Genomic DNA, 14,014 nt, shown 5'->3' with positions numbered 1-14,014 from the left:
GTGTAATGCATTGACTTGTCGATAAAATCTGAAATAATGCAGGAAAACTAGTAATAAAGGTAGAACAGAACAGAAGTGGATCCTGCTCCGCCATTCAATAAGATAAATTCTGATCCAATTTTTGTCTCAACGACACTTTCCCACTCTTTCCCTTTTCTTTGCCATATTTATTGTTCATATATCTGTCAATCTCCATCTTGAATACATTCAATGACTGTCTCCGCAGGTCTCTGCAGTAGAGAATTCCAAAGTTCCATGTCCCTCCTCACCTCTAGCTGAAGTAGTTAACCCCTTGTTCTGAAAGTACTAGATCCTTCCACTAGGAAAAGTCTCCTCTAAGCTACGACCCTGTCAATCCCCCTCAGAATCTTCAATGCTTCCCTAAGATCATTACTGGTTCTCTGAAACAAGAGCCCAACCTGCTTAAGCTTTCTTCATGTAGTAGGTCACCTCATCCTTTGGGTCAGCATGGTCTGTCCATTGCAACAGCAAGAACCTTCCAGTGGCAAACCATTTCAATCCCACACCACATTCCCACACCATGGTCTCATGCTCTGCCAAACTGAGGCTACCCACACAAAGGAGGAACAACGGCTTGTATTCCGTCTCAGCACTCTTCAACTGGACAGCATTAATCGAGTTCTCTAGTTTCCATTAACCCCCCAACATGTCTCGGTCTTTCTCTTACCCTCTGGCTTCTTTCCTCCAGCTCCACACCCTATTTCTTCCGTCTCCTATTAGAAAGCTACCCTCCCCAATGACTGCAGGTTTTGTTCTCGTCTACCCTCAGTTGTGAGTGAGGAAACAGATTCGGTAGGTCTCAAAGGCAGGGACTCTGGACACATAGTTTGCTAGTAAAGGATTTAATTTACAGAAGGTAAATGTGGGAAAATGGCCACAGTGCAACACACATGCACAATTTACAGCAGCTGTGGAATGGCAATGAAACAAACGCCGACAATTAATAACAAACGTGGGAAAGTAGTAGCAGCAATAAAACACGTGCACAATTTATGCGAGTGTGGGAAAGTCGCTGCAGGGATGAAACATGCACAATGAACTGGGTATAAAATAATCAAGGAGAAATCAATATGATACCCACCACCCCTTGGCTCAGTGCAGACACAGCTCAATACTACTCGGGACATTAATCAAACATGTTCCCAACCCTATAAGAATGCACGCATTACCAACAATTTCTCCAGCACCATTCCACAGTTCTAGGTCTGGAGAGAAGCAGGGTGGTCCCAAGATGGCAAAAGAGAAAGAACTGAGCATATGTGGTGCCCTTTATAGTGCTGGAGGGCTGGGGGGGTCCAGCCCAGGTCATTCACAGTGATCCAATGGCTCAGTGCCAGCAGGGTTAATCTGATTACAACAGCCAATGGCCCAAGGCCAAGTACAAATGAATTTAAATTGGCCAATGGCAAGGTGTGCACTAATGGGTGGGGCAGGGCCAAACCTTGATTAGCAGGTGGTGTATTCTCCGAACAAGTCGTGGGCAGTGCTGTCACGTGATAGCCAACACCCTTCATAATACACCCTGCCACCTCTCTTCATCTATGACCTCTTACCTGTTACCTTGTACTCCTCCCCCTGCCCCTTCCTCCATTTTTGATCTCCTCCTTTCTCTTCTCCCACCTTTTTAATTCAGATGGCTGTCTGCTTTTGTTTATACCTGACAAAGGACCCAGCACTGAAACCTTGGTTTCTCTTTACTTCCTAAGGATGCTGCATAACCTACTGTGTTTCTCCAGCACATTTGTGCGTTGCAAGTTGGAGATGGTTTATAGCAAACCAACTGTTTTTTTTACAGCAAATAAAATTAATTTACTGAGAGGCTAATGAACAGAAAAAGCAAACACCAGTGCAATCTACGGACCCTACCTCACTTTTTTTCTCTTCTTTGTAATTATTATTTATTTATTTTTAAAATCTTGCATTTATGGAATTGTAATTTAGAGCAATTTTGCACCTGTAATGCACAATACTGCTGTTGCAAAACAAATTTTGGGACACATGTTCATGACAAAAAACTTGATTCTGATTCTGAATTTCTCCCTTGAAAAGTGATTTTCCAGCATGGATCTTCCAATGGTCAAACCACTTTAATTCCACTCCCCTTTGCCACATTAATGTGTCTGTCCATGGCCTCCGGAACTGCCTTGTTGAGAATACCCACAAATCGTAGGAGCAACACCTTATGAAGGTACCGGGGTTTGTAGGTTTATTAGGTGGAAATTGGGCGGAACAGATCAATGGGCTGAAATGGCCTGTTACCATGCTGTATGTCTAAATTTAAATTTGAAAATTTACATTTTATCTTGTCATTCTCCAACAGCATAAGTATGGACTCCAATTTCCATTCAGACCCCTCCCTCATTCTCTCTCTTTCCCTCATCCCTATTTCATTTCCTTCCTTTAGCTCCCCACCCCTTTCCTTTCCCCTATCAGAGGGCATCTTTCTCAGCCCTCTGCCCACTCTCGCTCTCAGTTCAGCACTCCTTTCTCTTCTTCCCCCTCCTACCTGCATCCCTCTGCCCCCATCCTTCCCCTCCCTCACCTTCTTATTCAGGTATCTGCCTAATTTTTGCCAACTGAACCAGGGCTCAGGTCTGAAATATCGACTGCTTTTTGATTCCTATGGATGTTGTGACCTGCTGAGTTTCTCCAGCACTTTTGTATATTGCATTGAACTCCAGCATTGGCAAACTTCTCCTTTATTTCCTAGAAAAATGCATTGAGAGGGATGAAGATTATCTTTAAAGTTCTACAGGAACTAGATCTCATTCATTGGCTGCAATAAAACCACAGCAAGGAAATTCCACAGTCTGTCTGGGTCAGTAAAAGAACGCCAAGCACTGTTACGCTGAACATAGGTGCTCCTCAGGGCTGTGCGTTCAGCTCGCTCCTGTTCATGCTACTGACCCGTGATTGATCACCAGATTAAACTCCAACAGTATCATCAAGTTTACAGATGACACAACAGTAATTGGCCTCATCAGCAACAATGATGAGTCCTACTACAGAGAAGAGGTGGAATATCTTGTGATATGGACCAAGAGTAACAACCTAAATCGCAACGAGGACAAGATGAAGGAGATGATCATGGAATTCAGGAGGACCAGGAACAACCACCCTCAACTACTCATCAATAACTCTGTAGTGGAAAGAGTGGACATCAGCATGTTCCTTGGAGTTCACTTAACAAGTGACCTATTGTGGACACACAGCATCTCCCCACTTGTCAGGGAAGCACAACAGTGATTGCACTTCCTGAGAAGAATTAAGTGGGCATGCCTACTGGCCACCTTTTACAGGAATTCTCATTGAGAGTATCCTGGCCGGGTGCATCAGAATATGGTACAGTTGCTGCAGAGAAATGGATTGGAGGTCAATCTCAGGACCATAAGAGTGGCGGAGAGGATCACTGGAGTTCCCATTGACATGATATACTGGGACGTTGTCTGAAGAGGGTGCTCAAAATCATTGAGGACCCATTCATCCCTGGCACAGCATCTTTCAGCTGCTCCTGTGGGGAAAGAGATGCAGGAATATCAGAGCCAGCACCACCAGGCTGAGAAACAGCTTCTCGCCATGTACAGTGAGAATGGAGATAGACCAAAAGAACTTCTCACATTAACCATCCGAGACTAAATAGAATTTATTTATATATTTGTTTCTATGAATTTTTATTGTATAAATGTATATTTGTCCTGCATACCCAATTGTATTGTTTGTATATGTACCAAGGGTCGGACAACGCTGTTGCATCGGGTTGCACTTGTGGAATCAGATGACTGCCTAAAGAAATCTCTTGGTGCCTGCCACATTGACCACCGCCAGTGGACTGATATTGCCTCAAACCGTGCATCTTGGTGCCTCACAGTTCGGCAGGCAGCAACCTCCTTTGAAGAAGACCGCAGAGCCCACCTCACTGACAAAAGACAAAGGAGGAAAAACCCAACACCCAACCCCAACCAACCAATTTTCCCTTGCAACTGCTGCAACCATGTCTGCCTGTCCTGCATTGGACTTGTCAGCCACAAATGAGCCTGCAGCTGACGTGAATATTACCCTTCCATAAATCTTCGTCCGCGAAGCCAAGCCAAAGAAAGAAAGAAAAAACTTGACTTGATTGACTTGAATAAAGTCTCCTGAAGGTGACCCAATCTAGTCATCTAGTGCATTCAGTTGTTACTTTGGGCAGCTGTTCTGGATGGATTCTTCTCCCTTGCTGTGGACATCTCATCCGCTCCATTTCTGATTGTGGAACTTCTGGCCTTTTCTACAATATTCATTTTCCTGATGTGTTTTCATTGCTAATATATTAGCAGCTGGATATTCAGAGAGTAAATCAAACAGAGGAAGCAATGTGTACTGGGAGGGTCAAGAGGGTAAAATCCATTTACTAAAATAAGATACCAGAACTGAATTAAATCGTGTTATTGTGCATGGAAATGAAGTCAATCAGGCTGGTTTGCAATTATCCAGTTGGATCATTTTTTTTTAATCGAAGAGTTGGGAGGTAATCGTGGGTATGTCAGAATCCTTGTTAGGATTCGGTTGAGAGACTCTAAAAGCCTTGGAAACAACATTAAGAAATTTCAATTAAGATTAAGTGCCAAAAAAAATAATATTGCCTTCCATGTCAGTATTCACTCCCACCCTTCTCTTCGTACTTGTTTCAAGTTCAAGTTTACAGTTTAAGTTTATTATCATCTGATGGTACAAGTACAACCTGATGAAACAGTGTTCTCCGGTCCTCAGTACGAAAACATGAAAACATACATACACACAGGGTTCCGATATTCCTGTATCTCTTTTCTGATGGGAGTGCAATGTTGTGTGCAGGATGGAAGGGGTCCTTAACAATTTTGTGAGCCCTCTTCAAACAACAATCCCACTAGATCACATCGATGGAGGGGTAGTAGGCCCCACTAATCCTCTCTGATGCTCTTATGGTCATATGGATTGACCTCCAATCATCTCTCTGCAGCAACTATACCACACTATGATGCAATAGAGCTCCTGTAGAAAGTTGACATGATGGTGGCTGATAGTCTTGACTGCCTCAGTATTCTCAGGAAATGCACTTGCTGTTGTGCCTTCCTGACAAGTGAGGAGATAGATGTGAGTCCAGAATAGGTCACTTGTTAAATGTACTCCAAGGAACTTGGTGCTCTCTACTCTCTCTACTCTTTCTTTCTCTTCTTATTTTTCTTCTTTGGCTTGGCTTCGTGGACTAAGATTTATGGAGGGGTATGTCCATGTCTGCTGCAGGCTCGTTGGTGACTAACAAGTCCGATGCGGGACAGGGAGGCACGGTTGCTGCGATGAGGGCAGACCGACGTTCAGGTCGGTGGCTGTCAGCCTTGTCTAGCATGGTTCTGATGTTCCAGCATGCTAGCTTGAGTTTGTGTGCATATTTTGAGGGGGAGGACGTGGACATGTCCTCGGGCCTGAGCAAAGGAGCTTTTAGATGGAGTGCAGTGTGCGCAGTACTGGCCCCACCCTTTACACCCATGGTTCGTGTGCCGTGGCCAAGCAAGCTGGGATGTGGCAGCGAGGTCTTTGGGTCATAGGTTTTATATCGGAGTGTCCTTCTCCTATGCAGGTTGCTTAACCGGGCTGAAGAGGCCTGCCTCCCCTTTTAGGTCGAACCATATCTGGAGATCTACGATCGCTGTCCACAAGGCTGTAGAAAGTAGGGAACATGAGGACTGAATGGGAGAACGAAGGAGAGAGACTGTCAGATGGGTGTGCACCATGAACACGTTGGGAACAGCAGGCGAGTGGCCCCTGACTGGTTTCCCCATCCCTGAAGGGTAGTTGCTCCTGTCCCCAACACGTTCATGGAGGACACCCTTCCGACAGTCTCTCTCCTTCTCTCCATTACCGAGCTATTAATGTGTAGTGGAGGGAGGTCGTCCCTGGACCTAGTGATGTCCATGATCAATACCTTTGTCTTTTATTTATTTAATTATTCACTAATTCAGCATCCATTGGTGTGTTTCTCAACTTTGTTCTGTAACATCTTCCAAATGTGCTGAATGTCTAAATTTAAAAAAAATATTGAAAGATACAGCCAATACTTATGCTTAGTTATTTATAATTATTTTTTCATTCATTTTTGATCTATTAAGAAAACTCAAAGATACAGTGTGTCAAATGTAATTTTATATCTATCAGGCTTTTCCAAGGATATATAAATATTTTAACAATACCTCCATAGATCACAAATACTAAACTTAGATATTAAACACATTGGTGTCATAAAGGATATCGATTGGATGCATTCGCATTTCTCTCTCCCCAGAGATATTGCAAGGCCTGCTCTTTTTTTTAACGCTTTATAAAAGCAAGTTATTTTTTGCTCTCTGTAAACTGTTCAGGATTTTAAAGGCATCTCTTTTTACTGGAAATTTTGTGAATATGAATTTGTAACAAATGGAGAAATCCAAATTGAGGCATTCAGTCCTGGAATTAAAAATGTATAATTACAGTAAGGATTCTGTAAAATTAGTTATCTGTTATTTTGGCAGAGGACATAATTACTTGGTAACATTCCAAGGAACTATAAATACATTTACATATTTAAAGTTTCCAAAATATATGACACAATCCTTTTATAGAAATAGTTAAAGTATTAATTTTTAAAATTTAGACATTCAGCACGGTTACAGGTCCTTTCAGCCCACTAGCCTGTGCCACACCCAAATAATCTACAACCCCTCCCATACATTTTGAAGGCACCTGGAAGAAACTCACGCAGACATGGGGAGAACTTACAAATACCTTACAGACATCGCCAGATTTGAACCGGGATCGTTGGCGCTGTAATAGCATTGCACTGACCACAATTCTAACCAATCATCTTCTCATTTATAATGGATTGACCTACCTATGAAATCATTTTGTTTTAACGGGATTAAATTGATTCATGGCACTTCTTAGGGATCAACGATGTAACAGAAGCTAAATTGAGTGTACTGCTAATTAATAGGAAGAGTCCCAACCTGAAGGGAGAGTTTATCAATGGAGCAAAAGTTAATGGCAGTAACTATAACAGAATGGATTCAGATCTGGGCAATGAAAGAATTACTGAGGTGGCCTCCACTGCTTCAAGGGGCAGCAAATTCCATAGATTCACCACCCTCTGGGAAAAGTAGTTCCTCCTCATCTCCATCCTAAATCCACGACCCTGAATCTTGAGGCCGTGTACCCTAGTTCTGGTCTGTGTTAATATTTCAACTTTTTAATATTTGCTCTTCCGCCTTAGTTTTTGAGCATATTTTGACTGGATGAGTTGTATATCCCATGAGAATTTAATGTTAAAACATCTCAATGAGTGACTTAAACCGATTTGCTCAGAAGTTTTAGAACATAGAACACCTCTGCACATTACAGGCCCTTCGGCCTTTGACGTTGTGCTGACTCACATATTCCTTAAAAAAAGGACTAAACCCTCCCTACCCCGTAACCCTCTATTTTTCTTTCATCTACGTGCCTGTATTTTTTTTAAATAATTTTTTATTTTTCACACTGTGAACCATATCAACCAAAATACAAACATTTCCCTCTTAAATATACACAGTGGCATTTTTTCCCCTTTTTTCACCCCTACCTTCCATCCCCACGTCCCACCCCCTCCAAAACCAATGAACATTCAACATACCCAATACAATAAAACCATTAAACAATGTCATCACACAACGAAAATGAACAAGAAAAATGTGTCTTCTTCTTTTACACACTAGTCATTTTGTCTTCTTATCATTTTAGGGGGTAGAGGTCCAAGGCAAGCCTTCTCTGTTATTTTCCATGTACGGCTCCCAAATTTGTTCAAACAATGTGACCCTATTTTTAAAATTAAATGTTATTTTTTTCCAATGGAATACATTTATTCATTTCCAAGTACCTTTGCTGTATTCTCAGGCTCTCTTCCGATTTCCAAGTTGACATTATACATTTTTTTGCTACAGCTAAGGCTATCATAATAAATCTTTTTTGTGCTTCATCCAGGCCTGATTCTTTACTTCTTATATTACTTAGAAGAAAGATCTCTGGATTTTTTGGTATGTTGTTTTTTGTGAGTTTATTTAATACCTGATTTAGATCTTCCCAAAACTTTTTCACTTTCTCACATGCCCAAATTGCATGTACTGTTGTTCCCATTTCCTTCTTACAGTGAAAACATCTATCTGATAATGTTGGATCCCATTTTTAAAAAACTTTTGGGGCGTGATTTATAACCTGTGCATCCAATTATACAGTATCATGCGTAACCTTGTGTTTATTATATTCTTCATTGTTCCAGAACATAACTTTTCCCATGTTTCATTTTTTATCTTTATGTTTAAATCTTTTTCCCACTTTTGTTTGGGTTTATAGCATATTTCATCATTTTCCTTCACTTGCAGCTTGATGTACATGTTCGTTATAAATCTCTTAATTATCATTGTGTCTGTAATCACATATTCAAAGCTGCTTCCTTCTTGTAACCTCAGTCTGTTTCCCAATTTATCCTTTAAGTAGGCTTTCAGTTGATGGTATGCAAACATTGTACCATGAGTTATTCCATATTTGTACTTCATTTGTTCAAATGTTAATAAATTATTTCCCAAAAAACAATTTTCTATTCTTTTAATTCCTTTTTTCTCCCATTCTCTACAGAAAACGTTATCTATTGTAAAAGGGATTAGCTGATTTTGCATCAATAATAATTTTGGTAGTTGGTAATTTGTTTTTTTCCTTTCTAAGTGAATCTTCTTCCATATATTGAGTAAATGATGCAATACTGGTGAGCTTTTATATCATACCAGCTTTTCATCCCACTTATAAAGTATATGTTCCGGTACCTTCTCCCCTATTTTATCTAGCTCTATCTTAGTCCAATCTGGTTTTCCCCTTGTCTGATAAAAATCTGATAAATACCTTAATTGTGCTGCTCTATAATAATTTTTAAAGTTTGGTAACTGCAAACCACCTTGGTTGTACCTTTCTGTAAATTTATCTAACACTATCCTCAGATTCCCCCCCTTTTCATAAAAATTTCCTTATTATTCTCTTTAGTTCATTAAAGAATTTCTCTGTTAAGGGAATTGATAACAATTGAAATAAGTATTGTATCCTTAGGAAGACATTCATTTTAATGCAATTTACCCTCCCTATCAACGTTAGCGGTAATTCTTTCCAATGCTCTAAGTCTTCCTGCAATTTCTTTATTAGTGGCTGATAATTTAATTTGTACAAGTGGCTTAAATTATTATCTAACCTAATACCTAGATACCAGATTGCTTGTGTTTGCCATTTAAATGGTGATTCTTTTTTAAATTCTGTATAATCCACATTACTCATTGGCATCACTTCACTTTTATTTTTGTTGATCTTGTACCCCGATATTTCTCTATATTCCTTCAATTTCTTATGTAGTTCTTTTATTGATATTTCTAGTTCTGTTAAGTATACTATGATGTCATCTGCAAATAAACTGATTTTATACTCCTTCTCCTTTATTTTTATCCCTTTTATTTTCCGTTCTTATCAGTTCTGCCAATGGTTCTATTGCTAAAGCGAACAGTGAGAGAGATAGTGGACATCCCTGCCTAGTTGACTTACTTAATTTAAATTGGTTTGATATATATCTATTTACTGTCACCTTCGCCAATGGTCCCTTATATAATGCTTTAATCTAATTAATATATTTTTCTGGTCGATTGAACCTCTGTAATATTTCGAATAAATAATTCCATTCTACCCTGTCAAAGGCTTTTTCTGCGTCTAAAGCAATAGCCACTGTGGCTTCTTATTTCCTTGACTTCATGAATTAGATTAATAAATTTACAGACATTGTCCGCTGTTCGTCTTTTTTTAATAAATCCAGTTTGATCTTGTTTTACTATTTTTGGTACATAGTCGGCCAATCTGTTTGCTAATAATTTTGCTATTATCTTATAATCTGAATTAAGTAGAGATATTTTTCTATATGATGCTGGTGTTAGTGGATCCTTCCCCGTCTTTGGTATTACCGTAATTATTGCTGTCTTACATGAATCTGGCAAGTTTTATGTTTCTTCTATCTGATTCATTACTTCCAGGAGAGGAGGAATTAATAACTCTTTAAATGTTTTATAGAATTCTATTGGGAATCCATCCTCTCCAGGAATTTTATTGTTTGGCAGCTTTTTTAATATATCCTGTACTTCCTCTATTTCAAATAATTTTATCAGTTTGTTTTGTTCCTCTTCTTGCAATTTTGGCAGTTCAATTTTAGCTAAAAACTCTACTATTTTATCATCTTTCCCCTCATTCTCAGTTTGGTATAATTGTTCATAAAATTCCCTAAAGTTCTCATTAATCTCCATTGGATTATATGTAATTTGTTTGTCCTTTTTCCTTAATGCCAATACAGTTCATTTAGCTTGTTCTGTTTTAAGTTGCCAGGCTAATATTTTGTGTGTTTTTTCTCCTAGTTCATAATGCTTTTGCTTTGTTTTCATTATGTTCTTCTCCACCTTATACATTTGTAATGTTTCATATTTTATTTTTTTGTCCACCAATTCTCTTTTTGTTATATCATCCCTTGTTGCTCATTCCTTTTCTGTACTTACTATCTCCCTTTCCAACTGCTCTATTTCCCGATTGTCGTCCTTTTTCATCTTAGTTACATAACTTATTATCTGTCCTCTAATGAAGGCTTTCATTGCTTCCCATAATATAAATTTGTCTTTCACTTATTCCGTATTTATTTCAAAGTACATTTTAATTTGGCGTTCAATAAATTCTCTAAATTCCTGCCTTTTAAGTAGCCTGGAGTTTAGCCTCCATCTTTATGTTCTTGGTGGGATGTCTTCCAGATGATTGCTAATAACAGGGGTGAATGATCAGATAGCAATCTAGCTTTATATTCAGTTTTCTTAACTCTCCCTTGAATATGGGCCGACAACAAAAGCATATCAATCCTTGAGTATGTTTTATGCCTACTCAAATAATATGAGTATTCCTTTTCCCTTGAGTGCTGCCTCCTCCATATATCCATAAGTTTCATTTCCTGCATTGATTTAACCATACATTTGGCCACTTTATTCTTTTTGCTTGTCTTTTGTCCAGTTTTATCCAACATTGGATCCAAATTAAGGTTAAAATCCCCTCCTATCAATATATTCCCTTACATATCTACAATCTTCTAAAAAAATATCTTGCATAAACTTTTGATCCTCTTCATTAGGTGCATATATACTGAACAAATTCCAAAATTCTGAATATATCTGACACTTTATCATTACATACCTCCCTACTGGATCTATTATTTCCTCCTCTATTTTGATTGGTACATTTTTATTAATTAATATAGCAACACTTCTAGCTTTTAAATTATATGATGCTGCTGCTATGTGCCCTACCCAGTCTCTCTTTAATTTATTATGTTCCACTTCAGTTAGATGCATTTCCTGCACAAATGCTATGTCTATTTTTTCTTTTTTCAGGAAATTTAATAGCCTCTTTCATTTAATTTGGTTATGTATTCCATTAATATTTATAGTCATATAATTCAACATGGCCATCTCATACCCTTGTTTACACCTCATTTCTGCTTCCTCACCACCACAACCCCCTTTTCCCCATTTTCATCTCTGTTTTCCCTTTTTAAACACAATATATGACAACACATTTAAAACATAAAATACTTCAACAACTCCCACATCCAGTATTCCCTTACCCCAAATGCCCCCCCTCTCTGAGTTGCCCCTTATCCCTTGCCAGGCAAGCACAACTCCCCTCTCCATTTGGATTGCAACCCGCTCGCAAGCGTCAACTGATTTTGCAGTGATGGTTATTCTCTCCCACCCAACCCCCCCGAAAAGACTTTTTTTTCACATATAACAAAGCTCACCTTATTTTTTCCCCCTTACTTCCTTTCTTCCCTTCTCTTTCTCTTCTTTAGTTCTTACATATACATTATTTTTACATCTTTATATGTATTTTATCGTCTTTTCTTTGTTCTTGTTACATCTCTTCATCTCTCCTTTTGTCCTGCAGGGACAAAACAGTCTGTTTTGCTCCACTGGGAACACAGCTGGATATCTTAACATAAATTTATAACCTTTTTTCCATAGGATCGATTTTGCTGTATTAATCTCCTTCCTCTTCTTTTAAAGTTCAAAACTTATGTTTGCATAAAAAAATATTTTTTGACCCTTGTATTCCAATGGTTTATTGTCTTCTCTAATTTTATTCCTTGCCTGCTCCAGTATATTTTCTCTTGTCGTATATCTCAAAAATTTTACTAAAACGGATCTTGGTTTTTGATGTGTCTGTGGTTTTGGAGCTAGTGTTCTGTGAGCCCTTTCTATTTACATTCCTTCCTGTATTTCTGTCATTCCCAGGACATTTGGGATCCATTCTTTTATAAATTCTTTCATATTTGTGCCTTCTTCATCTTCCTTCAGGCCCACTATTTTTATGTTGTTTCGCCTACTATAATTTTCCATCATATCAATTTTCTGAGATAACAACTCTTGTGACTCTTTAACTTTTTTGTCACTTTCTTCCAATTTTCTTCTTAAGTCATTCACTTCCATTTCTACAGCCGTTTCTCATTCTTCCACATTTTCTAATCTTTTCCCTATTTCTGTCATGACCAGCTCTATTCTATTCACTTTTTTTTCTGTACTTTTCATTTTTATTTTCATTTCACTAAATTCTAATCTCAACCATTCTTTTAATGCTCTTATTTGTTCTTGAAATTTTTTAAATCTATATTCTGTCCATCCGTTTTACCTTCTATTTCTCTGTGCAGATCTTGGTCTTCTTCTTCCTCTTCTTCTGTGTCTGCACCTATGTTTGTGTCTTCTTCTCTTCTCTTCTGACTTTCCTGATGAGTTGCTTGTCTCACTTTGCTGGGCTTCTGGCTTCTTGCTATTAGTCCTCTTCTTCTGGGGTACTCATCTGTTGGGCCTCCTGCTGCTGCTCTTCTTTCCTTTCAGTCCCTTTCCTGTCGCTTTCCTCTTCTTCCAGCTGAGAGCCCTGGTGTCGGGCATCTCTCAGCTGGTCGCGTTGTGTTTGCCCGCTCCTCGGCTAAGCCCCTCTCCCGTTGGTGTTCTCCTTTTCCTTAGTAAGCGCACTGTGCACTTGTTTGGCTCAAAGAGCCATTTTTGCAGTCCAGCGGTCAGGGGGTCACGACTCGGCGGGGTCGTCACCAACCTTGGAGAATGGGCTCTCTTCTCCAAGATGGCTCCCTGTTTCTTCATGTTGGTAAGGCCTTCTCCTTTCTCTTCTGGTGTCTTTTCTTCTTCTTTTTTCCCATTGTTTTTACTTTTTCCTTCTTGGGTACCATTTTCTTTCTTTTCTCTACAACTTTATTTTTTATTTGTTATGTTTTGTATTTCTTGAACGTATTTTCTTCACTTTATTTCTTCTTTTCTGGAGAGGGCTGGCCAGCCGACCATTACTCCATCACGTGACTCCCATCTACGTGCCTGTCTAAGATGCTCTAAGGTGCCCCTAATGTTTCAGTCTTCACTACCATCCCTGGCAAGGCACCCACAACTCTCTGTGTTAAAAAGCTCACCCCTGATGTCTCCCCTAACCTTCCCTCCCTTCACTTTCTTAACACTGTACCTGAATTCCGTTGAATTTAATGAGGATAGTTTGATCACATTTACCAGTAGCTTAAGTGTTCTGGGAAAGCAAACAGACACAGAACGTGCTCCTGGCAACTTGTAGAGAAGTGCAGCCAAAGCCTCTAATCCAGGCAGTTTCTCCTTCCCTTCACCGAACAAAGGTACAAGGCTCTTGTTAAAATCTAACGACACCTGAAACTGAGAGCTAAAGGATTGTCAGGCTCAAGTTGTCATCACTGTAAATAACTGAGAACATAAGAAATGGGACCAGGAATCAGCCTCTGGCCCATCGAACCTGTTCCACTATTCAATAAGATTGTGGCTGATCTTGTCATGGACTCAGCTCCATCTACCTGTCTGTTCCCCTTAACCCTTAATTCCCCTACTAT

At 39.3% G+C, this 14,014-nt stretch overlaps 1 long non-coding RNA gene across 2 annotated transcripts in view; it reads left to right on the top strand.

Annotated features, from left to right (window-relative positions):
- The window catches only part of LOC138741209 (uncharacterized), a 130,570-nt gene that overhangs the window by 26,487 nt on the left and 90,069 nt on the right, over positions 1-14,014 (top strand). The gene's annotated exons all lie outside the window — the stretch shown is intronic.

This window comes from Narcine bancroftii, chromosome 8, assembly GCF_036971445.1.
Source record: "Narcine bancroftii isolate sNarBan1 chromosome 8, sNarBan1.hap1, whole genome shotgun sequence".
NCBI lineage: Eukaryota > Metazoa > Chordata > Chondrichthyes > Torpediniformes > Narcinidae > Narcine > Narcine bancroftii.
Note: the sequence above shows the minus strand (reverse complement) of the source record. Positions and strands in the feature narration are given on the sequence as shown.